This window comes from Manis javanica, chromosome 2, assembly GCF_040802235.1.
Source record: "Manis javanica isolate MJ-LG chromosome 2, MJ_LKY, whole genome shotgun sequence".
NCBI lineage: Eukaryota > Metazoa > Chordata > Mammalia > Pholidota > Manidae > Manis > Manis javanica.
In genome coordinates this window covers 150303106-150328591 of record NC_133157.1, presented here as the reverse complement: position 1 = coordinate 150328591, position 25486 = coordinate 150303106, and the positions used below count along the sequence as shown (strand labels likewise).

The following is a 25486-nucleotide window of genomic DNA, read 5'->3' as shown; positions in this document are numbered from 1 at the left end:
CATCCTCAGCATCAGTTTGGGCTGCAGTACTTCAGACATTCTCATGTCTTTGCTATGTTTTCTCTAGTGGCTATAGTAAGAACCAAGTGCCATGATAAAAATCAACATGACAGAAGATGAGGGTGGAGGTATCCAATCTGATTCCCAGCTAGCTATCAATGCTCCTGTCTCCCCCAGTCTCCACTGAGAGCAGGAATCAGTTCTTTTCCATCTTTGCCTGATGTACAGTAGGAATGCAATGCCTTACATACAGCAGGTGCTCCGTAACTGTTTATGACATGTTATTGTTGCATTGCTACAGAGCAAAGCATTGTACACACAAGTATTGCTATACAATGGCAGTGATGTGTTTTTGGAAAGCAGGGACCATCTGAGGAGTCTGTGGGGAATCCATCTTGTCCATGTGAGATGAAGCAAGAACATCCATGCAGTCTTTTCTGACCCAGCAGAGATAACATACCGGCCACAGGGGTCCTCAAACTGTTGGAATAATGTGTGCAAAATAGTTCCATAAGTGAAGGGCAAAAGGCATCACCAAATGAACTGCTCAGAGTTAAGAACAGGATAAAGGAGGGGCCACGTGTCCCAGTGTTTCAGATGTCCTGTGTCCCACGTGTACAGCCCTCTGGGAAATGGGTCACAGAGACCCCACTGTGGAAGGGAAGGGCCACTGTTAAGAAGTAAAAGTAGAGCTGTGTATGCAGGGCTTCAGTGGCCATCAAGGATGGTCTAGGAGGGAAGATGAGCTGGCGCGGAAGCTGTAGCACATCCGAGAGGGAAGCGGCGCCTGGGCTGAGGCTGGTGTGGTTAAGAAGAAGGAACTCTGCATAGCCCCACTGCGGACTGCAGGGCAGGAAGGACCCGGCCCCGCTGTTGCCGTGGTCAGTGTTCGTCCACATGCTTTAAGAGGACTACTGTAGATAGTGGAGGGGGTTAGCCAGTCTTTGAGGGATGTCTTTTTCATTGTAATGGCTATAAACACATTGACATGCATTATACATACCAGTCATCACACACACAATTTCACCGTATTATTACTGGCAAAATAGAGGAAGCAATAACCTTGTTGCTACCCATTGACGCATCGTGCAGGGACTGAAGGGACACCCGGAGCTGCTAGATGGGTGTGTCTGACCTCACGAAGGCTGTAGTAATTGCTGGAAATTGGAGAAACACTATTTATGACGATTCCCCAAGAAACTGGTCCTGGCTTTTCTCAAAAACTTTGCAGGGCCTTGTACAAGTTCTTTTAACACCGAAAGCCTAACGTGGGGAGAAAGGGGCTTGTTTGCTGGTGCATCTGGGCAGGAGAGCAGTTGCTTGGAAAATCGTAAAGGGAGCAAGATAAACATTTCCTGGCCAGGCAAGCTTGGGCTAGGGCTTCCCAGATGTAAAAGGAAAAAAGAGCCCATAGTATGTACAGTAGTAATATCAGGCTTCTGTAAGTTTTTGAATACCTAATGTGGCACAGGTCTCATAGGAAAAAATTTTCTTTAATCATGAATTGTGTCATTGTATGTTTGATCTTTCCATTTACCACAAGGAAAGTAAGAGTTTGCATTTGTTCGAGTAAGTTTATCATTCTAAAGGAATAGGATAATAAATTCAAGAAGGGGCATATTTTTCATTATTTCCTTCCCTAAATAATAAAGGAAAAACTTTGAGAGTACTATTTTGTATTATTATTTTCCCATACTGAATTTCAGCAATTTCCAAAGTATTTCCTGTTTTTAGTGCAGTAATCCACTTATACCCTCCTGGGGAAAAAAAAAAGAACATTTCTTGGTAAATGCTCTGGATTTATTCCAGCTTGTTTTGTACTAAAAAACATTCTGGAACATAGTTAGTAAAAATGAAGCAGAGATGGTAGTGATGCCGGGGTTCTTGTTCACAGTCGAAGAATGAACTTCGTGAACACTCAAGGTAGGAGAGCAAGGCAGAGATTTTTATTTAGAGTCCTTAAAGCAAAAGGACAGAGCTCCTGGCTCACACCAGGAAGGGACAAGAGAGTCCGGGGTGGTGCGTTGTCTAGGGGTTTTATAGGTAGTTGAGAGACAAAGGGCTAGGGATGTACACCTGCCAAGTGGTCCCAAAATGTTTACCTTTGAAGAGACACTAAATTTCTTATTAGTCTTCCTGGTTACTTGAAAGAATTTTACTGCTCTGATTTCCTCCCAGGATAGCAGCTTCCTGGTCTGGGAGCATATCACTCAAGGCTGCCTGCTTTGCTCCCAAGGTGGGCTGAGTTATTGCTGCTTGTTAAGGAACTTACTTTGTAATTAATTGGGTTTTAAGATGGAATCCTTCCTGTTTTTACTACATTGTTTTGGGCTTGCTTGCTACATTGCCCAAGTTGTAAATCATTTGTTCAGGGCTGGAGGAAGAAAAGAGGCACCTGGGTAAAGTCAGAAAAACAAGCTGGGCCCCCCAGCAGGGCAAAGCAAATCCCACGATGGATTACCTTGCTTTGTTTTTTCCAGAGGCCCTCACCCTACTCTGTTCTAAGCCCATGGTCCCTATCTCAGTAGGAACAAGTTTCTTTAACAAGAGCATATTCCACGTGTGAAGCATGTGGAAATGCTACTGAGGCAGAAAAACAACACAGATATGAGTGTTAAAAATTCTTGAGAATTATTGCATGTGTGTGTGTGTGTGTGTGTGTGTGTGTGTGTGTGTGTAGAGAAACAGAGATATCCTTGCTCAATTAAAAAGCATGCATTTTCTTATGGGACTAGAAAGCAGTATTAATTTCAAGTATTCTCATTTACTGCTAAATAACTTTCTTTCAAGAAGGAAAGTGAGATCAAAGGTTTGTTGATATAGGGACTTACTTCTGATTTAATAAACCACAAATGAACCCATGTCTCAACAGATGCAAATGTGAAATCTTGAAAGTATCCCCAGCACCAAATCCAAATGTATGTGAAAATTAAAAGCAGTGGCTACCTATAATATTTACAAACTAACTTCAGAGTTCACTAAAAACATGGTCAAGTATATAAATGCAACTAGTAAATCTTGACAGGCTGACCCATCATTCCCAGTGGGCATATATAGAAGAAATCAGAACACAGGTTGGAAATGGTTTCTTCTAAAATGGGGTTATAAATTAAGGGTGGTAGGAGTTGAGAAACAGAGATCGCTGTAGCAGAGAGCAATCAAGAAGGCTTCATGGAGGAAGTGTCACTTTATTTGGATGCAGAAAAGTATGACTTAGGCATGCAGAGACAGGTAGAACTGAGAAAAAGAATCTAGGCAGAAGAGCCAGAATCAGCAAAGCCACAAAGATAGAAAAGCATGGGAAGCATAGCCTTCAGGAAAATGAAATCAATTTGGAAAAAGCCAGTGTGTATGAAGGAAATCATTTGTAATAGCTAAAATTGAGTATGAACAATATGCCAAACACTGTTACAAACATTTTACATATAGTCTGCCATTTAATCCTTGCCACATTCCTATGGGGCAGATACTCTTTATCATGATGTTAAAATGAAAAAACTGGAGCATACGAAGATGAAGGAACTTGTTGGAGGTTCTCCAGGTGGGAATGGACAAAGCACCTGTTCCCACCCTGTGAATCTGAGTTCAGAACCTGCATTTTTAAATGAAGCATAGTATTTTACCCTGAACTGAACTTAGCACCTTCTGGCCTAATGCTGCTTCCTCCTGGGGAAGAGTTTACCTTCTCTGAGTGAACAGCATCCACCCAGCCAGGGGCTTATGTCTGAAATCAGGTGCCCTCCTGGCCCCTTCCTGGCCATCACCTCCATGCTACATCAACTGCCAAACCTGGGCTTGTCTAACTCCTGCATACTTCTCAAGGTCACTGAGAGCGCCCTGTCACCTCCACCTCTGCTATAGTCCAGGGCACCCTGTATGGCTCACCTGGGCTGACAGCCTCCTGTGTAGCCCCTCAGCTGCCAGTCATGCTTTGCTCCAAGCATTGATTCTCAAAGTATTGTCCCAGGACCAAGGCTGCAGCATCTCCTGGAAGCTTGTTAGAAATGCAGATTCTTAGGCTCTTCCCAGATCTACTCTGAGGTGGGATCTAGCAATGGGTGCTCTAGCAAACTCTCCAGAAGATTCTGGCTACACACCAAAATTGTAGAACTGTTGCCTCAAATCATTTTCCTATATAGCAACTGACACACCTTCTAAGATGCCACTTAAATCAAGCCCTTTCTTCTGATTAATTTTCACACATCTACACTTAGGTGTTATTTCTTTAGAGAAATCTCCCTGCACAACTAGTTGGGGTTCCCTGTGCATCTTCCCATGCCCTCATAATCTCCTATCAAAGCGTTGATCACACTTGCCTGGAATTGCTTACCTGTCTGTCTCCCTTTCATCTGCACACTCTAGACAGGCAGGGATGGAGTTTGCCTTGCTCATCAGCATATCCCCAGCATGTAGTGTGGAGGCTTCTACAACACTAATAATCATTTGTGAAGGAAAGGGAGGGAGGAACAGAGGAAGAAAGAAAAGGAGGGGAAAATGACCACCAAGGCCATATCCTACAAAACCTGAAAGTGAGGGTCAAAGGTGAAAAATTCAGAAGATAATGGAGTATTGTTGAAAGTTTTTGAGCTGGGCCTGTGAGTGGGGGTGGTTGAAATGATCAAACCACAAGCTGAACATGATTCACCAGGCTGTAGTCAGAGGATGGATCTGGCAGTGTGAGGCCAGGCAGGAGAGCAAAGTCCTCCAAGGAGAAGGCAATGGAGGGTGTGAAATGCAGGCTGGGCCTTATGGAAAAGGGAACAGAAACAGACCACTGTTAACTTGGCTTCAGGTTAGCTGGCCACAGTGATCCTGAGCTAATGCAACCTGACAAATGCTTGTATTTCAAAATCAAGTGAACAAAAAGATGCTGTTAACAAAAAAAGGAGTAAGTGTGGGAGGTAAACTGAGTTCTGACTGACGGGACGATGACCTTAGGGATGCGTTGCATTTCAGATGACCATGAGCTATCATCATGGAGACATCTGGTGGAAATGGGAGGGTCTCAGGAGAGAAAGAGGCCTGAAAACATGGGCTTGGGAGGCAGCTGCAAACTCTTGTTCAGAGTTTGAAGCCACAGGAGAGCTTTGCACCTGTGCTACCTGGTGAAGCTAGGAATGTGGAGGAAAGACCTCTTATTTGGAGGGTGAGAAGGTGGGAAAACTTCTTAAATATCATTATTAACACACATAAAAAGTAAAAAAAAAAGGCAGTGAACCCGTCAATTAAAAAAGTAAATAAAGTAAGTAGTCTTCCCTCCCTCAGTGCCACTCACCATGGTAATTACTTGAAAATATTTGCTGTGTGTCCTTCTAACCTTTTCCCTTGCTTATTCATCAATAGCCTAAGGCTGCCCTTGGAATACACTCCCATCCCTAAAATCCATACCCTTCCAATTCATTCTCCAACATTTAACAGATACTAGTGGGGAAATGGATTCTTGAGCTCAGAAGCACAGAAACCTGTAATTATGGTTGTATAGAGGGAAACACAAAAAACATTGGTGTGCTGAATTTATGGCACAGACGTACCTTATTAAAACACAGGGATTTTAAACCATACACTCAAATATTCAAATGCCAGTTTTTAATGGAGGAAAAGAATTATTAGTGTCATACTAATTAAGCATTTAAATACTTCAGATGGCTGATTTCATATGCAATTCTCCTATAAATATTCAAAACAAAAAATAATTACATTAAGGAAACCTAGAAAAACTTATGAATTTAGCCTTTTCCAGTGGAAGTAGTTATAAATATCCCCTGAAGATGTTTGAGTCATTAGAATGGTCCCCATCCCCACAATTGGGAGAAGTGGCTCATCAGCTTTTTGGACGTATAGGCAGAGGCAATAAAGAACATTTTTGATTCATTCAGACAGAGTCTCTAAATCTTCATAGTCACAGGCAGCATCAACAGGAATAGTGATCTGCAGAAGAAAAAGAGTACTTACTTGTCCTACCAGTGTGCTGAGCAGCTAACATCTGTCATGGTTTTGTGTTGTCTTCTGTCCTGTCGTATCTCCAGACTTTAGTAGCATTATATAGAGTGGATGACCAATACCAGGGGAAGGAAGGAAGGAAGAGGGAAAGGAAGGAAGAAAAGAAGGGAAGGAGGGAGGAAGAAAGCCAGAGAAAGAAAGGAGAGAAGGAAGGAAGGAGGAAGCCTCCCCATTTGGACCCACTGTGAGAACCAGACCACTTTGGACTACATTCTGGGAGATGAGGTATATTCCCAGGGGTGGCTGCTCACACTCTTCAGGCTTTATTTTAAGAAGGAGGAAGAAAGTAAGTTCTAATTCCCTGGAAGCTTTCCTTCCTGTCCTGCCATCACCAGGGAGCTAAGTTTGGCCTGCACTTTCAAAGAGATCTGCCCAGTAATTATTTTCAAAATCAGTCACCCCACATGTGTTAAGCATCTCATTTTCCACTCCACCCTTAACATATTATCACAGTTATAAAGATACCTAAAGTTCTAACACTTTCCTCAGCAAAGCAAAAGATGGATTAAATGTCATGCTTATGCTTATTTTAGGAAAACATGAATGTTCCCATCTTGATTATATTGAAACTAACTTGGTGAAAACTTTCCTCAGTAATCTGAACACGTTTTATATAAATGTCATTTTTTAAAATCTATGGCCATTTACCAAGCATTTTTAAATATGTTTTCCTAACAGTCATGTGAAAAAACAGGAAATCCCATTTCAGAGAAGAGAAAATGGAGGCTCAGAAATATTTAATAACATACTTAAATTTGCAGAGCTGGGAAGAAGAGGACAGATACATGAAGCTAGCTGACTCTTAGGGAAATTCTCTTTCAATTATTAACACTATCTGTAAACCAAGACAAGCAAGCATCTTTTCACTAGCTCTCACTTCCCAATCTCTCAATAGGTTATTATAGAAGATAATAGCTTTCTAGGAATGGATTAAATTTCCACAGGAGAGATTCCCTGATAGGGTTAAAAACCACACAAACATCAATACCTCTGTTTCGAATCACCTGAACCTATACAAAGTCAACTCTGTGTGTTTCAGAATGCACAGTGGTCAAACTGCTCCATTCTCTTGATTTGTTTTCAAATTAATACTTGTGTCCTTTCCATTGCTAAAGCCTCCCAGTGACCTTCTAGGTTTCTAGGCTGATGCTGCCTTTAAAGAACTAGAGAAACTGCCTACTGACTGCCTTAGTCAGCAACACAAGGCTGCCCACCATCCCCAGCCCATCCTGGCTTTTTTAGTTTACTTCAGTGGAACTGAACCATCACACATAAATATCTCAGTCGAGTGAATCTGAATGGTTGACAGGATTTTAGATGATAGAGAAGTTTCAGATCTTTAGTAGCCACAGATGATGGGACTTTCAAGATCCTCTTGTCTTTTCCAGCCAGTGGCCTCTGCTTGGAAATGTAGAGAGATAAGCAGATGCTTCTGGAACAGAGGTTAGTTGGTAAGACATTTTATTCAGGATATGTATTTTTGTTGGAGAATAACTCACTTAAAAAAACAGATCACATGTAATGTCATATGGAATTGGGTCAACTCACAGGTTGTGGTGCACTGAACAGAGGGCCAGATTTGAAGTGAAGCCTGGGTACAAGCCGAGCTACACCATTTATTCACTGGTCACTGTTGCTGAACTCCTTAGTTTCTCTGATGCAGTAAACTCATCAGTAGAGTGAGGTATTTTAGTACAGAAACCTTTATGCAATTTGACTGAATTAATTATCCATTTTGAAGGCAAAACTCAATATTAGTGGAATTATCCAGGTGATCTTTCCTCTAAGAATTTCAAATGGGGTTAAAAAAAAAGCCAGCTGAAATTTAATTAACAGTAGCCTCCATCAGTAATTTATTTGGAGTTATAAAAATTGAAGACATGAAGGTAGAATAATAGTAAAATTTCAGTGTATCTTTATAATATGTATTCCTGAGAAGCATATAATTATTACATCATACTGGCATTTCTTATTTGTGCAGAATTAACAAAGACCAAATAGCTCTTCATTATAATCCTAAATTTGGGAGATTTTAACTCCTAAAGAACTCTCACAATATTATTGAGTTGCTTAAAATTTAGAAAATGTCCAAAAAACCTACTTTTACTATATTTCATATTATAAGACAAAGGAGTCAATGTTTATGTTATGTGGTAACCATCCCAAAAAACTAAAAGATAATTTAGGTTTAAAGGGCATCTTAACAGTTTGATTATTCTGACATTAGGGACCAACTTTAAGAAGACAACATCAAGTGTGGTCAAAGGAGACGAAATATAAATGTCAGTCATAATATTCAAAGACAAGTAATTGGTTAGAAGCAATATTTAAAAGCACACAAAAAGTTGCAATGATCCTTAGAAACTTAACTTTTTTCAAACATGAGGAAATTTGGTCAAAATGATCAGGAATATGGCAATATGTCCAGAGTGTTAGAATATTTTGAGAAAAAGGAATCTCTGGGCAGAGAATAACTTGATCATTTTACAGAAAAAAGAAAGCCCTCATATACTAATTCTACTTTTTTCTATATCATCCATTTTGCAATTTGCAATAAACAATATGTAAGCCCTTCTTTTTTATGAATTAACTAACACTGAGCCAACTTTACAAAACACAAAATAAAACGCAGCCAAATCATTAACCCAATTCATTGTGTTCTTCAGTCATCTATGGTGTTAGAAACCTATGTCATCATCTTGTTTAGATCTTATACATTTATAATATGCTTTCAAATCTATTATTTTATTATTTTAACACTTCGTAAAGTAATCTAAAGAGATTTATATATATGCATTTAAACATATGTGTATGTTTAATATTTGCTCATATATAACAACACATAACTATGAAATTAGATAACAAAATTAAAAATGTTGAAATTAGTTGCCTTAAATACAACTGTCAGACTATTGATTTTTAAATCATGTGAATATATATGCATATATACCTAATCTTAGTAAACAATGATTTCCTTGAGGAACAGACAAAACATTTTTATTATCTCGTTTATCCAATTTGTATTTCTCACTAATTATAGTATAAACTCAATTATTTGTATTAATTACCACCTTTAACCAAAGTAATCAACTTTTGGTTTTCTGGGCTAAAGAGAAAACTAGGAGATGAAACACCACAAAACATCTACCTAAACTTTTTCCACAAGTACATGTTTTATACCATTTTAATAAATTTGAGATATTTACATTCATTCATATTGTATCATTCAAAGACATTTAAGTGTCCTGTTAATTTGTAGCATTCTGTATATAAAGATTAGGAACAAATGAAATCCAAAATAATGTTTCTTGAACAATAAGTGTCCTTTTTATTCTTAATTAGAAATGGTTGAGGTATACACCTATTATTTACTAGTTGGCTTAATTTAGTATTTGTTTAGGTCTTAAAGTTAACTATAGACACAGATATTACAAAACTTACCAATACATTAAGCCCTTATGATTTCACAAGATTCCTAAGATTACAGCTCTAAAAGATATTCATAATTAGAATTTAATTAGAGTAAGCACAGTTTTATATTTTTAACATTAAATAATTTGTGGTTATAATAATAACTTATTGGGCCATAGAGTCAATGCAATTTTTTTAAACTTTCAATCATGAGAAATTATACGCAAATCTTATCTTACCTAAAATATTAAGCTAACATCTTTTATGTGGTAATAAGATCAGAGAAAAACATGTAAAGTTTTTGTAAGCTAAAATTCAATAACTTTCATTTGATAAAAAAGCCCTCTTTTTTAATATTATACATGAACCCCTGTAATGTATATCAAAAATTTGTGATCCTTTTATCTCCAAAATTTTCTGAGAAAAATTAAAAAGGAAGAGGACGGAAAAGAAGACAGTAGAGTCAGCTGGCTTCAAATGTGAAATCATCACTGTATAAAGCTGATTACTTTCAAGGAGAGGAAAGACGCAGATGCAAGAAAGACCATTCTCTCTCATTTACACACACACACACACACATACACACAAGTATACATGCAAACACTCAGACACAGGCACAATAAATAAAAAAGATTTTAAATGAAGTGATCTCTCCTTTAGATAGATAAGGCAAACGATCCTCTCCTGAGGGTATCTTCTTTTTTTGTTCTAATGTATGTCTCAAATTGACAGCCATGATTATGTCAAAAGTTTCTCCAAGTGGTTGTTGCACTTTCCTTTGAACCATGGTGGAATTATGCCAGTTAGAGTGGTATGCACATAACTGAAAGCTTTGAGGGAGCAAGTTTTTGTTGCAGGGGGCCAAGCACACTGAAGATATCCCATGACAGTTGTAATAGTCAGTAGGAATGGTTGGGTCTTTGTGCAACTTCCTACATCTGGAGTGTGCCCACAGACATGTCATCATTAATAGGAGGCCCAAGGAAACTCTCAACAATGGACAGAGAAACTAAAGAAAACATTTCTCAAGGATACCAAGATGGAGGAAAGTTCTTTCAAGTTTGTGAAAAGGTGGCCCAAGCCCAAATTTGTACCAAGAACATCAACCTGATGAGACTCACCCATCAACCCTGGGTGTGGTCTGGAGGTTGGACTCCCAGAGCCTACGCCTGTCTCTCCCCTTAGACTTCCTCTTGTGGACTCACAGGAGACAGTGAGGGCAGATGGTGAGACACAATGAATGTGTTAGTATCAAGGCAGTTTTTCACCATGAGTAATAATTCTCTCATTTAATCACTTAATGAAAGAATTCTTAAAGTGATTCCTCATTCCTAGGAGACAAAATAAACGTATTTGAAAATAAATGCAGCAAATAAGACATCAGGAGTTCAGATATAATCCAGGTCCCAACAATTCTCACAGTTGAAGAGATTCCTGAGTGGGAGGCTCAGGGGCCTTCAGGGGAGTGCCTACTCCTGAGTTACAGGTCTTGGGCCTCAACAGAAAGGGCATCTTTAGTAGATCTCAGTGGAACTTCCAAGATTGTTGACTATTGATGCCCCCAAATACCACCAGAAAAACCTATTGCTCAAAGAAAGACAAGTTTATTAAACTTACTACTACAAGGAAGAATGTTACCTGGACAGAGTCTTAGAAGGGACTCAAAAGGGAGAAGCCAGGGGAGGATATTAAAGCATTTGAAGGGCTGGGCTGGCCTGGGTAATTTTCTGCAAAGCAATAGACTGGTTGGGATTGGGCACAGTTAATGTCATAGTATTTTTGAATGGGTGGGCATAGTAAGGCCAGGGTCTTAAAATGCCTATTGATGAATAAATTGTTAGTCTTGATAAATAAGCAATTTGAAATGGTTCACAGTCTTATCTTCCAGGAGCAATTATTTCCTGGAGCAAGTAGCTAAGTTATATTTCTGGTCTCAATATTGTCTAGTATGCTCCCTTCCAGAATTGTTTAATACAGGGACAAAAATTCTTGTCACTTTTGGTTTTTATAATATACAACATAATAGAGGTTACAAGTATGTGCTCTGGAATTGTCTTGCCTATTTTCAAGTCCCAGCTCCTTAGCTAATGAGCTGCATAATCGAAGCCACTGAGTATCTTTCTTGGTCTCAGTTTTCTTATCTGCTTCATTACAGCTTACATTTTCTGACCTGTTCTTACTGTGTTCCAGACACTGTTTTAAGTATTTTATTTAATTCTTTACAGCAGCCTAATGAGAAAGACAGAGTTGAGCACTTCTAACAGATGAGGAAACAAAAACAGGGAGATTCAATTACTTTCCCATCCTGTCACATTGAGAACGTGGGGGGAGCTGTGGTTTGACCATGCCTGACTTCAGAGATGTCACAGTTCGTTGCTATGCTTTACTGCCTCCTACACGCTCATTGGGAGGACTGAATGAGAGAATCAAGGTAAAACACTTGGTCTCTGACATGATAAATGATTGCTAAACATGAGCTGCTACTATTAAACTACTAAATGAAAACCACTAAAATGAAACCTCAATGTAAGTGCAGAGTGAAGAAGAAGAAAAAAGGATGTAGTCATTGTTCTGTTTCTGATTTTGAGGTTTTTTTCTGAAGGTACAAAATGTATAAGTCATGGCTATTTTGTAAAAGGAGAAAAAAACTTTCCCTATAAGATAAAAATCAGTAGCACACAATACAGAACAGTTCTTCTTATTGCACTGAATAACTAGACTTGCAGAAATGTGATGTCTTGCATTTCTATGCCCCACCCTGCTGCACCCACCTGAAAGATAGGAAAGTGTTAGTCTCATCTGGGTTGGAATAGAGGATAGCACTTCTTTGTGGGATATATCACTATTTTCTCTTCATCTTTAGTATTTAGTTCTGAACTACCTCCCCTGGGCAGTCTGAAAAAGCTACTGGCTAGAGGAATGAGTAAATGCCTTATCCTGTCAAGGCAACTCCACCCCAGGCCACAAAAGTCTCAGGCAACAAGAAGCCAAAAAATCCTACAGAGGATGTCTGTGCTTTCTTCATAGAGCAATGCAATCGCATGTTGAATGCTTGCTATATAAAGCACCCACTGGTGTGCTCTGTATCTGTTAACTCACTTAACATCCACACAGCCCCGTGAAATAGATATTATTAGTGCACTGACTGTAGAGATGCATAAACTGAGGCACAGTGTGGTTAAGTACTTGCCCTGAGTCACTCAGTTTAGTAAGTGACAGGTACAGAAATTGTACTTGGACAGGTTGGTTCCACAGTTTGTGTCCCTAACACCTGTGGACCGCTGCTGCGGGAACCTGGTACATTCCAGCCACCTTCCAGCTGCTATGGCTTTCTGCTCTACTTCTGCAGAAACTGAGTTCCTGCCAGCCTTGCCCTGCATCAGCCAAAAGAGCAAGGAGTCTGATTCTGTTTGTTCTAAGACCGTGGCAAGCCATGGTCTTCTAAAGAGAAATCTATAGTGGGAAGTGACAAATATTTCACACAGATGCCAGCAGAAAGAAAAAGCGATATTCACCATTATAATTACCCTTGGTGATGCTTCTTAAATGGCATATACTCAATTAAATATAGAGGTTTGCTGCCTGCTATGAGGAAAGAGCAGGGATCAAGGCAGATTTAAAGCAATGTGGGAAAAATTAAAAGGTGAAACTTTGACCTCATGGAGGTAAAGATAAATCTGAAAGAGTAAGGGCAGCCACAGAGAGCTGGCACATGGTCAGCAGGGGCTGACTGACTGCTCGTGGGTACCATTAAACGAGTGCTCTTACACAGCATTTCATCATCGAATGGCCTAATTGTCTCCCTGAAAAAAACAAAGAGTGCCCGTCTCTTACAGGGTGACAGATGCATTCCAGCAGAGCATGGAGCAGGCTGGACTGTGATGGGCAAGAATAAAAGTCCCAGAGGTCAGAGGAAGCCATGCAGGATCTGGGCAGGGCAAGCTTGTAGGAATATGGCATTTAATAATGAGAAGGAATGCTCTTTGTTGCTGCCTTTTTTGAAGTGATATGTGGATAAGCCTCCTTGGAGTTCACCCCACCCCAGGGCCTGAGTGGCAGGTGGGACCCAGGCTTCCGGGCGGGAGGGCAGCTGCTCTGCACAGGGAAAGGAGAGGAGCTTGGCTTTGATATAATCCAGAGGGAGAGCTGGGGGAAGAGGCAGAAGGGGACCCTAGTGGCAAAAGTCACTGGGCTTTATGGGAGATCATCGATGAGTGGCTAACGGGGACTGTCAGGTCATCCCTGCACAGCAAACAATGCAACACTCTCCTCCGTCTGGCTAAGCAGTCCTCGCAAAAGGTTGGATGCTCGCTAGCAGTTTCAATGCTCTAGTCACGTGCCTGTGCCCCACGGATGACAGACAGCTCTGTGATGGACTCAGACAGCATGCAGCCTGGAAGTGCAGGGAAATTCATGCCATAAGGAACCAGAGATGACTATCCTGTTGTGAACAATTCTTGGAGGTGCTCTGGCATTTCACAGAAGTCCTGCCAGCATGGAGCCTTGCTGTCTGCAGCAGAGACCTTTATAACACACCGTTTGATTTTCCTCCTTTTGTCACTCGCATTCCTACTCCCTTATCCTGCTTCCTGAGATCACCTCCCAAATGAGCTTCCTGCACTAAAGTTTTGTCTCACTTTGCTTTGGGGAAAACCTAAAACTGGGGTAGTCTCTGCTGTTTATGTGAATGGAATGTGAATACATCAGGAGCAGGGCACCGTGTCCAGAGTTCAGCCTGACAAAGTGCAAACTAGAAAGTGCCCACCTGGGTGCAGAATCTTATGGAAAAGAAGAGCAGTATCTGAGTGACTCTGGGACTTGCGTCAGACATTCATGTTCTTGCCACCTTGACCTCCTTTCTTTCATTCTCTTTCTCTCTGTAACAGGGTATCTGGCTGCCTCTTGCCCTGAGTCCTGCCAGTAATAATACTAACTGCACAAACAGTCCACTTAAAAGATGAGCAGAGGGGTTGAAGAGATGTTTCACATGCCAATTGCCAATAAGCTCATTAAAAAATCTCAACTTCATTAGTCATTGGGAAAATGGAAATCAAAGCCCAAGGAGAAACCACTATACACTCACTAGAGTGGCTAAAATTAAAAAGAGGAAAGGCATCAAATTCTGATCTGGATATGCAGCAACTGTTGGTAGGAATATTAATGGTACAACCACTTTGGGAAACAGTTTGACAGGTTTATACAAAACTAAACAAATACTTACAGTCCAGAATTCCACTCAAGAAGTCTTCCTCAAGAGAAATAAAAGCATATGACCAAAAAAAGATCTGTATAAGAATGTTGATAACATCTTTATTCTGTAGTTAATGATACATATAATGAAGTACTTAGTGGTAAATGTACTCATGTCTGCAACTTACTATGAAGTGCATTAAAAAACAGTTTAATGGGTGAATATACCTACGTTAGTAAGTGTGGGAAAATGTGAATTGTAGGGTCTAGAACTTGGTACACTGTTCTTCCATCTTTTCAGTAGAATTGAAACTTTTCGTAATGTAATGCTTAAAAACTCAGAAATGACAGCCAAAAATGAATAGCTCCTTTTATTGAGAAATTACTTTGTGCCATGCTCTCTCATCCTTCTCATACCTTTTTTTTACTATATAAATTTTTTAAAATTTACATGATAAAAACTATAATCAACAAAACCAAAAGACAATTGTCAAACATGGAAAAATGATATCACAGATAAAGAGCTAATATCCCTAATATATAAAGAACTCTTAAAGTTGAAGGACACAGTCCAGAAATCTGATAGAAAAATGGATAAAGACATAAAGTTTGACTTCATCTACTTTTTCATTCTTATTACTTTCAATATCCTTCATGCACAAAATGACTCAACCACTATTAGCCATACCCAAAATATGTCACCCACCTTTTCTCCTCTGTACCCTCTGCCTATAATAATGTTCTTTTTGTTGACCATTTTACAAAGTTCTAGTCTCTCAGCAGCTTCATTTGTTCTTTCAGGAAGCATTTGTTGAGTGCTCATTATATGCCAGCAGAAATGCAAAGATAAATGTGTCATGGACTATCCCATCAAGATACTCATTGCCTAGTATAGCAGTCCTTGAACATTTTGCCTGTGTAAGTCACAAGATGCACACCATAGGTACGTTAGATGCCTATCCACGGGTTCCAACATCTTATTTTTTAATCTTTTCAAAACCCTAGGGGTGGGTATTATTCACCTCAAATTCTCAGGAGGAAAATCTAACACCTCAAGAGGTTAAATTAACTTTTCCAAGATCAAATGGCAGAATATAAAATGATGCAACTACTTTGGAAACACATTGGCAGTTTTACATGTACTTATACAAATATTTGTGGTGCAGCAATTCCCTCTAGAAATCTTTCTCAAGAGAAATGAAAATGTAAGTCCACTGAAGACTTGTATACAAGAATACTTTCATCAGCTTTATAATAGGGGATTCAAATCCAGGTCTTTCTCAAGTTTATGCTCTTAATTTTCATGATACCCTGGCTTTTTAAAAAATGGGGTCACATTTTCTGCCCTCAAGGAGCTCTTGTTTCAACCAGGTGCAGATCTACAAAAGAATGTGTGTCCCTCTGCTTTTCTTGGTTCTGCATGTCTCTCTCGATCATGACTCTCAGGTGGTGCTAGGACAAGAGGCTGAAGGCCAGGAGTCAGCCGGGAAGATAGGCGCTGTCCGAGAACCAGGAAAGTCAGAAGGGCAGGCTTGCAGCACATATCCCAGGAAGCTGGGTAAGGGTTGGCAGCAGGTCCCGGGTAGTGCCCTAGTCAGAAGGACCATGAGTCCACACACAGTGGCCAGCGGAGATTTATGCGCCCTGAGACCAGTAGCAAATCATTCCAAGAGGATATTTGGTCCCAGACCAATTCAAAGTCTAAGGCAAAAAGTTGGGCTGGAAAAAGAAATGGATTTGCAACCATAGGGCCTTGTTGTTATTGCTGTTCTTTAATAGACTTTATTTTTTAAAGCAGTTTTAGGCTCATACCAAATTAAGCAAGAGGTAGAGTTCCCATATGCCTCCACTCTCCAAAAATGTACAGTTTCTCACACTTGATACCACTAGAGGGGTATGTTTGTTACAATTGATGAACTGACATTGATAGACACACCCAAAGCCCATTGTATACATTAGGGTTCACTCTTGGTGTTGTAAATTCTGTTGGTTTTGACAAATGTATAATGGCGTGTATCCACTATTCTGGTATCATACAGAGTAGTTTCACTGCCCTAAAGTCCCCTGTGCTCCACCTATTCATCCCCTTCACCCCTAACTCCTGGCAAACATTGATCTTTTTACTGTGCCCATAGTTTTGCCTTTTCTAGATGGTCATACTGTCGAAATCATACAGTATATAGCCTTTTCAGATTGGCTGCTTTCAATTAATAATATGTATTTAAAGTTCCTCCATGCCTTGTCATAGCTTGATAGATCATTTCTTTTTAGTACTAAATAATATTCCATTATCTAGATGTATCACAGTTTACTTAGCCATTCACCTATAGAAGGATAGTCTGATTGCTTCCAAATTTTGGCAATTATGAATAATATTTCTATACACATCAAGTGCAGATTTTGGGAGACATAAATTTTCAACTCATTTGGCTAAATATCAAGGAGAAATATGACTGGATAATATAGTAAGAATATAGTTTTATAAAAAAGAAAACAAAAAAGAATAAATTTAGTTTTATAAGAAATTGTCAAACTGTCTTCCAATGTAGGTGCCCCATTTCGCATCCCCACCATCAACAAATGAAAGTTCTTTTGCCTCCACATTCTCACTAGCATTTGGTGTTGTCAGTGTTCTAGGTTTTGGCTATTTTAATTGGTGTGCAGTGGATCTCTGTTGTTTTACTTTGCATTTCCCTGATGACATATAAGGTCGAAAATCTTCTTATATCCTTGTTATCTGTATATCTTCTGTGGTGAGGTGTCTGTTCAGGTCTTCAGCCCATTTTTTAATCAGGTTGCTTGTTTTCTTATTATTGAGTATTAAGAGTTCTCTGTATATTTTGGATAACAATCCTTTATCAGATACGTATTTATAAATATTCTCTCCCTCTCTATCTGTGGCTTGTCTTTTCATTCTTTCGACAGTGTCTTTTGCAGAGCAGAAGTTTTTAATTTTAACAAAGTTCAACTTATCAGTTCTTTCTTTCATAGATCATGCCTTTGATGTTGCATCTGAAAAGTCATCATTATACCCAAGATTTTCTCCATAGGACTGAGGGATATCAGAATATGCCACCCCATAACATGCCTCTTTGGCATGAGGATTACTCTGAGCTAAAAAGCCTTTTAGTACTAGCAGAGAAAAGCTTTAAAAACAAAGAACAAGTTTCCTTTTGTAATGGAAATTAACATTTATAAAAGGAGATTTCCATTTATAGAGAGGTCCCCATCTCCACCAGGAAGAGGGAGAGTATTAGCATTCCTATCACCAGAGAAAGCTGTGACTTAAATCTGCATAACAATGCCTACTAAACAACCCTGTTTACCATACTGTTCCAATCATCTTCCCATCTCATAACATACCTCCCTAACTCAGAGATCAAAGTCTCTCTTCCTTGGTTTTAGCTAAAGTGACCTATAAACCCAAGTTCTAACCATCCCTTGAGTCACTCATCTCTGGGTATTGGCAGGTGTAAGCACCATGCTCAGGCTAATAAACTTCTGTTTGTTTCTTTCCTGTTAGTCTGCCTCTGGCCAGTCTCATTTAAAGGGCCCTAGATAGAAAACCTAGGAAGAGTAGAAGAAAAGATTTTTTCTCCCATACAGGAACTAGTTTTGAAGGCCATTTTTTCAGTGTACTCAATGACCAAAATTAGTTATTCAACCTCAAGGAAACTCTCCATTTTAAAATGGATGAAATAATAATTTATGCAGATGAATATGAGGAGTCTCTGCAGATAAAAAATTAATAAAATTAATATTTAAGGGTTTTAAAGACATCAAGAATATTATGATGGAGCCATGTAAAGAGCAGGAACCAATACTAAGGAAACTACACACCATAACCCTTTCCCCTGTAAAGGAACACAGTATGCCACCCCAAAATATGCCTCTTTGGAATACTGATTATTTAGAGCTGGTTATCTTTAGGAAACTGCAGACACAGGAGAAACTCTGAAAACCTGAGTAAAGGATACCCTTTCGTAAGAGATATTTATAAGGGAAATAGGCATTTGTAAGGGTGTCTTCCTTTCTATACAGGAAAAGGGGGCTAACTATATTTCCAGAAAGTCTTATCAATGGAGAGAGCAACCACTAAGATCTGTATAACAACCATACCCTTGTTTACTGTGCTTTTCCTGGTGACATCCCATAACTGACTCCCCACCCCAAAATCTTCTTTAGTCTTTCGTTGAAGATGGTAGTTAAAATGGTGTCATGGGTCATTTCAGAGAGGTACTCAGTTTTCATGGGTCTCTTCCGTAAGTACAGGAGGTATACGTATTATTAAACTTTTGTTTGTTTTTCTCTCATTAATCTGTCATTTTATTCCAGGGGAATCTCAATCAAGATCCCAGAAGGGTAGAGGGAAAATTATTTTTCCTCCCCCACATACTTCACACTGTTGTCTGCATAGCCTGAGAAAATTCAAGCTGAAGCTAATTGACCACTTGCAAACAGGTACCCATGTCCTTGCCAGCTTTAAGGACTTGGGCAAATAAAGTAATCCCTCTTGCCCCAGTTTCTTTGTCTGTAATGGGAATAATGATACTTCTAGTGCTTGGAATTGTTGTAAATATTGTCAAATCACAAAACTAAAACAGTTAATAATGAGTTTGATGTCCTTTATCCAAGGGAAAATGAAAATAATACATGAACTGGGGAAGTACCCACCTTCACAACAGTGGGCTCCCTGATGGAGGGATTTTGGACAGGAGCATTAGAAGAGGCAAATTGGAGGCAGGGCACAGTTGGCTAGGAGGCGCAAGGCTGAGGGTTCCTTACAAGGCTGCCGGCCCTATTTTTAAGGGTACAGTAGGCTGGTGAAAGCTGAGTGGGAGGACTGTCCTTGGTGTGTATGTTAGGTTGCCTTGACAGGCGTTTCCCTTAAGTGTGGGATGACTTAGGTTTAGATTTATGACATGGGCCTGGCTACTGGGGTGGCCTCCATTTGTGGATCCTGATATAGAAATTCATTTTATCTGTATTAAATGAGTTAATATGTAGAAAAGGTTCTGGCACATAAGGGGTCATCAAAGTTTCAGATATTATTGGTGGTGGTGGTAAACTTGCTGTTAGCCGGTTGCAGACGCTGTCTGAGCTCTAAGAACTTGGAAGCTTCTAGTTAACTACTCCTGCCACTTTCTTTCTGTCAGCCTCTGTGGCTTTGTGTGTCTGCCTCAACTAGTCATAATATGGAGCTTGTGTGTGTGTGTGTGTTAATTTGCACCTGATTTATTGCATAAATAATTTATTGCACAAATAATTTCTTTTCCCAGTTTCTGCAATGACTTATTATTCTTTTACATTTCTCTGCCCAATCATATGCACTTCCCTTTCCTCATCCTCACTTCCCCACCATTGCCAAAGTCAAACAAACCAAACTTAGCTTAAATGATCTCTTCTTGTGACTCACCTGTGCTGAATCAATAGCCTTCAATAGAACAAAAACTTTCCTACCTCCTCTGACATTTCCCTTTGTTTTTGCCTATATTCATTGCATTGCTAAGAAAACCACCTCATTTAAGATTAAATTTACTTACAGAGACACTCAAAACAGCTAAGTCTGACAACATCAATTTGGCATTTCTAAGCATGAAAATAAAATAAAACAATATCACCCACCATGTAGCAGCTAAGCAGTCTTTAACTAAAGAAGACACAGATATCACAGACAATATAGAACTGTTCCATGTGCAGGTTTGAAACCCAGATCTGCCACTACCAGCTGTATTACACTGAAGAGGTCACTTCACCTCTCTGAGCCTCAGTTACCTTAGCCATAAAATAAGGATAATGTTATATACCTCTTAGTGCTGTTGTAAAGGTTAAATAAAATAATCACCTTCAAATGCTTTCAATACAGGTTGGTCTTATGAAATACTAACAAATATTTTAAGTCAAGTGGTTTTAACTTTGAATTATCACATTTCTGTACATCTGACTGTTGGACAGTATCAAAACTTCTCTTACAATCTTTAAGTTCACTAGCTATGTGTTCAATATATGCAGTTTTGTTCTAAACTATTTCATGTGGCTCATAACCACCGTCGATCTTGTTCGTGTGTATGACTCATTTGATCTGGGAACTGGTGTGTCCCTGAACTGGGACAAGGAGGTTGAGCCCTATTATCTACACATGACCAAGAAGAGATCAAAGTAACCTTTATTCTTACTGAAATTTGATACAGACTGACAGACCTAAGCCACAACTGCTGCCTCCTGTGTCAGTTCCAGGGAGCCACACCTCCTGGCCTCCCCTGACCTCCACCATTCCTCAGGGCCCCGAAGGAAATCTACTGCCCAGCTCACTCCGCTTTTCTCCTCTGCTTTACTCTCCAGGATCTACTAAATAAAAAGTGTCAAACTTCCAGTTTCCTTTCAAAACATTGTATGGTACTTGTTTATTTTTCTTGAAAAAGCAAGCAAGCTAAAGGCAGTATAACACAGAGAAGACAAGTAGTGACTCTATAGCGTCTTACTATGCTGATGGACAGTAACTGTAATGGAGTTGGGGGGGCACTTGATAATATGGGTGAATGTTGAAACCACAATGTTGCTCATGTGAAACCTTCAGAAGATTGTATATCAATGATACCTTAATTAAAAAATAAAATAAAGCAAGAAGCTACATGTGACCCCTGCCTCTGAAGCAGCTGATGATTATTAGGATTGCTGCACAGTCCTGCTTCAGACATGTAATTTCTAGAAAGGGGCTTGGCTCAGGATGACTCGGGATTTGGTTGGGATGAGGGGACTCCTAAAATGCATCTAATTATTCCAATCTTGTGTGGCTACTCCACTGATCAGGTGGAGAAAAACTTTCAGTTTAGTCCTGGATAACCTTTTCGTGATTGTGTGAGCTTGGACAGATCTTGTATGAAAACCAGTAGTGGGGATAGGACCTGCTTCCATCTAGCAATGTTTGTAAAAGCCCTTTGGGGACTAACAAAAAAGATGTCTTTTTTTCAAAATCCAGAATCCTAACAATAATTAGATAAAAAAGTGAATCTTGACTGTCTCCTAATCTGCTTTAAAATTCACATTCCCAATGTTCCATCTAGTATTTCCAGTTTAATGCTGAATTAACTTGGAATTAAGCAAGACTAATGTTTTTCTGTAGAGAAATTGGGCATCCTACCTGAAAATTTCTAAGAGCCAGATTATTCTGTAGTATTATTATAAGAATAATTAGAGTTGCCAGATGTAGCAATAAAAATACAGAGCTCCTGTATTCTGAAATTCAAGTTTAACTAGGCATCATATCTTTAGCCAGTAACCTTAAATGACAGAAAGACTGAAAAAAACAGAGAAAAAATTAAAAATTAAAATGTTGACAGCTACATAAAACAAAGGCAGGGCAGGCACTGGTATTAGATTCTTTGAGATCAGGGCAGGCACAGACATACTGGACCCTGATTCTACTAATCAAAGATATCCAAATAGAACCAGAGAAATTAGTTTTACTATAGACAACAAATAAAGGTTTAACATCTATAATTGACATAAAGCACTTAAATTACAAGGAAATACCAATGACCTACTAGAAAAATTGGAAAAGGCTATGAAATAAAGTTCACAGAAAACCAAGTCCAAATGACTAAGAAACACGAAGTAAATAGGAAGATGCATAAAAGTAATTGAGATGTTGTCATATCCATGAGGATGATACTCTCAAATGCCCAACTTGAAAAGTGACAGCATTTTTTTTTCCATCTAAAATGGACCACTGTTTTACACTATACACAAAAATTAGCTAAAAATGGATTATGGACTTGAATATAAGATCTGAAACCATAAAATTCCCAGAAGAAAACCTAGGCAGTAAGCTCCTTGGCATCAGTCTTGGTGATGATTTTTTGGATCTGACTCCAAAAACAAAGGCAACAAAATAAAAAATAAACAAGTGGTACTACATCAAGCTAAAAACTCTGGACAGAAAAGGCAATCATCAATAAGATGAAAAGGCAATCTATTTCCTATGAAAAGGAATGGGAGAATACATTTTTAAGTCATATACCTGTTAAGAGGTTAATATCCAAAATATATCAAGAATTTATACAACTCAATAGCAAAAAAAAAAAAAAAATTCAGTGAAAAAACAGGCAGAAGATCTGAATAGATATATTTCTGAAGAAGACATGCAAATGCCCAACAGGTATGTGAAAAGATGTTCAACATCACTAATCATCAGGGAAATTCAAGTCAAAACCACAGCGAGATGTCACCTCCTACCTATTAGAACGGCTATCATCAAAAACTGAGAAATAACACGTGTGGCAAGGAAATATAAATTGGAGTAGCCACTATGGAAACATATGGAGTTTCCTCAAAAAATTAAAAACGTAACTATCATATGATCCAGTGATTCCACTTCTGGGTATTTACCCAAAGAAAAAGAAAACACCAATTTGAAAAGATACCTGCACCCCCATGATCATTGCAGCATCATTTACAATAGCCAAGATATGGAAACAATCTAAGTCTCCATCAGTGAATGAATGGATAAAAAAATCATATATATATATGTATATATATCATTAACATACACACAATAGAATACTATTCAGCTATAAGAAAGAGTGAAATGTTACCATTTGTTACAACATAGATGGAACTTAAGGGTATTATACTAAGTAAAATAAGTCAGACAGAAAATGACAGACAGCTACTATGTGATTTCACTTATATGTGAAATCTTTAAACACCCCCCCACACACACACACACATACAAACATCCAAACCAAACTTACAGACACAGAGAATGGACTTGTAGTTGCCAGAGGTAAGGGGTGACGTGTAGGTAAAATGGGTGAAGGGGCCAAAGGATATAAACTTCCAGTTATAAAATAAATAAGTAATGGGTATGTAATGAACAGCATGGTGACTATAGTTAATAATACTATGTGGAAAATAGTACTTTAAAATTGCATTTTTGAAAATTGCTAAGAGAATAAATCTTAAAAATGCTCATCACAAGAAAAGAAAAAATTTTTTGTAGCTATGTATGATGACAGATGTTAACGAGACTTATGGTGATCATTTCTCCATATACACAAATATCAAATCAGTATGTTGTATACTTGAAACTAATACTCTATATGTCAATTGTACCTCAAAAAAAATGAGTAAAATAAAATGATTGACAACAAAAATAAATAAAATGGCTGTCAGTGGGATGTAAACTGATATGCACCTTGAGAATGTTTGGTCAAGGATTATTTAAGAATAAAGAGAGATATCTTGTTTCAGCCCTAACTGATATTTTGCAATTCATTTCTGACACCAACCAGTGGAAGTTAGCACAGACTCCGCAACTGTAAGTCTGGGTCCTCCACACCAACCACAATTTCAAAGGATTCCCAAGCTACCACACTTCAAGCCAATTGGCTACAAACTTGGAGGTTCCCCACAAACTCTCAGTTTCACAGAATTCAAGAAAGTGCTATGATTACAGTCTTACTATAAAGGACAACTCAGAAACAGACAAATAAGGAGGCACATAGAGCAAGGTCTGGGAGGGTCCCAAAGGCAGAGCTTCATGCCCTCTCCTTGAGGAATAAAGGCACATCACCCACCAGCGCATCTATGTATTCACCAGCCAGGAAGTTCCACTGAGCTTCAGTGTTTGGAGTTGTTATGGGGTTTCATTAAGTAGGTGCAGTTGATTAAATCACTGGCCACCCTGTGCTCAGCCCCAAAGGTCAGAGTGCTTAATCTTTCTGGTGACCAACCTTTGCCCTGAAGATCTAGGGGGCAACCAAGAGTCACTGCCTTAGCAGAAACTCAGGTGTGGTCCAAGCAGCCCATGAGTACCAAAGACACTTTACCACTTGAGAAATCCCAAAGATTTTAGAAGTTCCAAGCCAGAAACCAGGGACATAGAAAGACTAGACAAATTGTATATTATTATTCAACAAAGGGTGAGGGAGGAAAGAAGAAAGCATCAAGAATTTGAAAAGGTAAAGTACTCTAGATCAGTGTTTTCCAAACTTTAAGTCATGATCCATTAATAAGTAGAAAAAAAATTTATCCACTGAGAACCAGCATTACTTTTAATGAATTGAATAAAACAGAATAGAGAACAGATCAAAGTGTATTATGTATAGCAAGGATAAGTATTGTTATCTGAAATTGTTTTCATATATATACATATAGGCATAGATATAAAAAGCTAAATACAAATATAGTCCAATAGACAGATACACAGATTTATTGTATATATAATATATAATTATACAAATAGTGTTAAATATATATATTTCTTTAATGTAAAATCGATTTTTAATGAGGTTTAAAACCAAAAATATTTGAGGCCAATGCCTCTAATGGACAGATAACATTTCTAGACATTTTTAAGGTGTCATGCATATCATAGTATCTTTTCATCTGTTTCCTTTTCAGAATCAGTTACTATTAGGACTTCAGTAAATATTTCAATTAGTGTACAAGTTTTTTGAAAATAATTCAGTTCCAAAGGTAAATTGTGCTTATTTCTCTTGTTAAAGCAAATAATAACTACAGCTATTTATGTTAATCTTTTGTTTTACCACTTGATCACCTAACTGAAAGCTGTAAATTCACTGTGCTCTCTGGAAATGTGGCCATTCAATCATTAGAATAAAAAACTTTCAACCAAGAATCTTCCAAGAAAGAGTTCCTATTAAATTACAGTGCTGTTGTGGAATACATTTCCAGATTTCCTGTATTAATCAAATCTCTTCCACAAATGCTTCATCTATGGGAACATTAATTGACATTTGTTAGAGGTTTTTATTGTGCCAGGCCCCATGCTGGGCACTGGGGATACAGCAGCAAATGCAGATGTGGTATCTTCCAGATGCAAGTTTTACAAACAGAGGTGCAATATAATGAGTTAAAAGAA

The 25486-nt window shown here is 38.7% G+C and overlaps 1 long non-coding RNA gene across 1 annotated transcript; it reads left to right on the top strand.

Moving 5' to 3' along the window:
- The first annotated feature begins 1846 nt into the window (after positions 1 to 1846).
- On the top strand, positions 1847 to 24258 carry LOC140847926 (uncharacterized). The gene is made up of 3 exons (XR_012128207.1): positions 1847 to 1923; positions 18937 to 19062; positions 20793 to 24258. It is a non-coding gene; the product is annotated as an uncharacterized lncRNA (long non-coding RNA).
- Positions 24259 to 25486: the final 1228 nt, after the last annotated feature.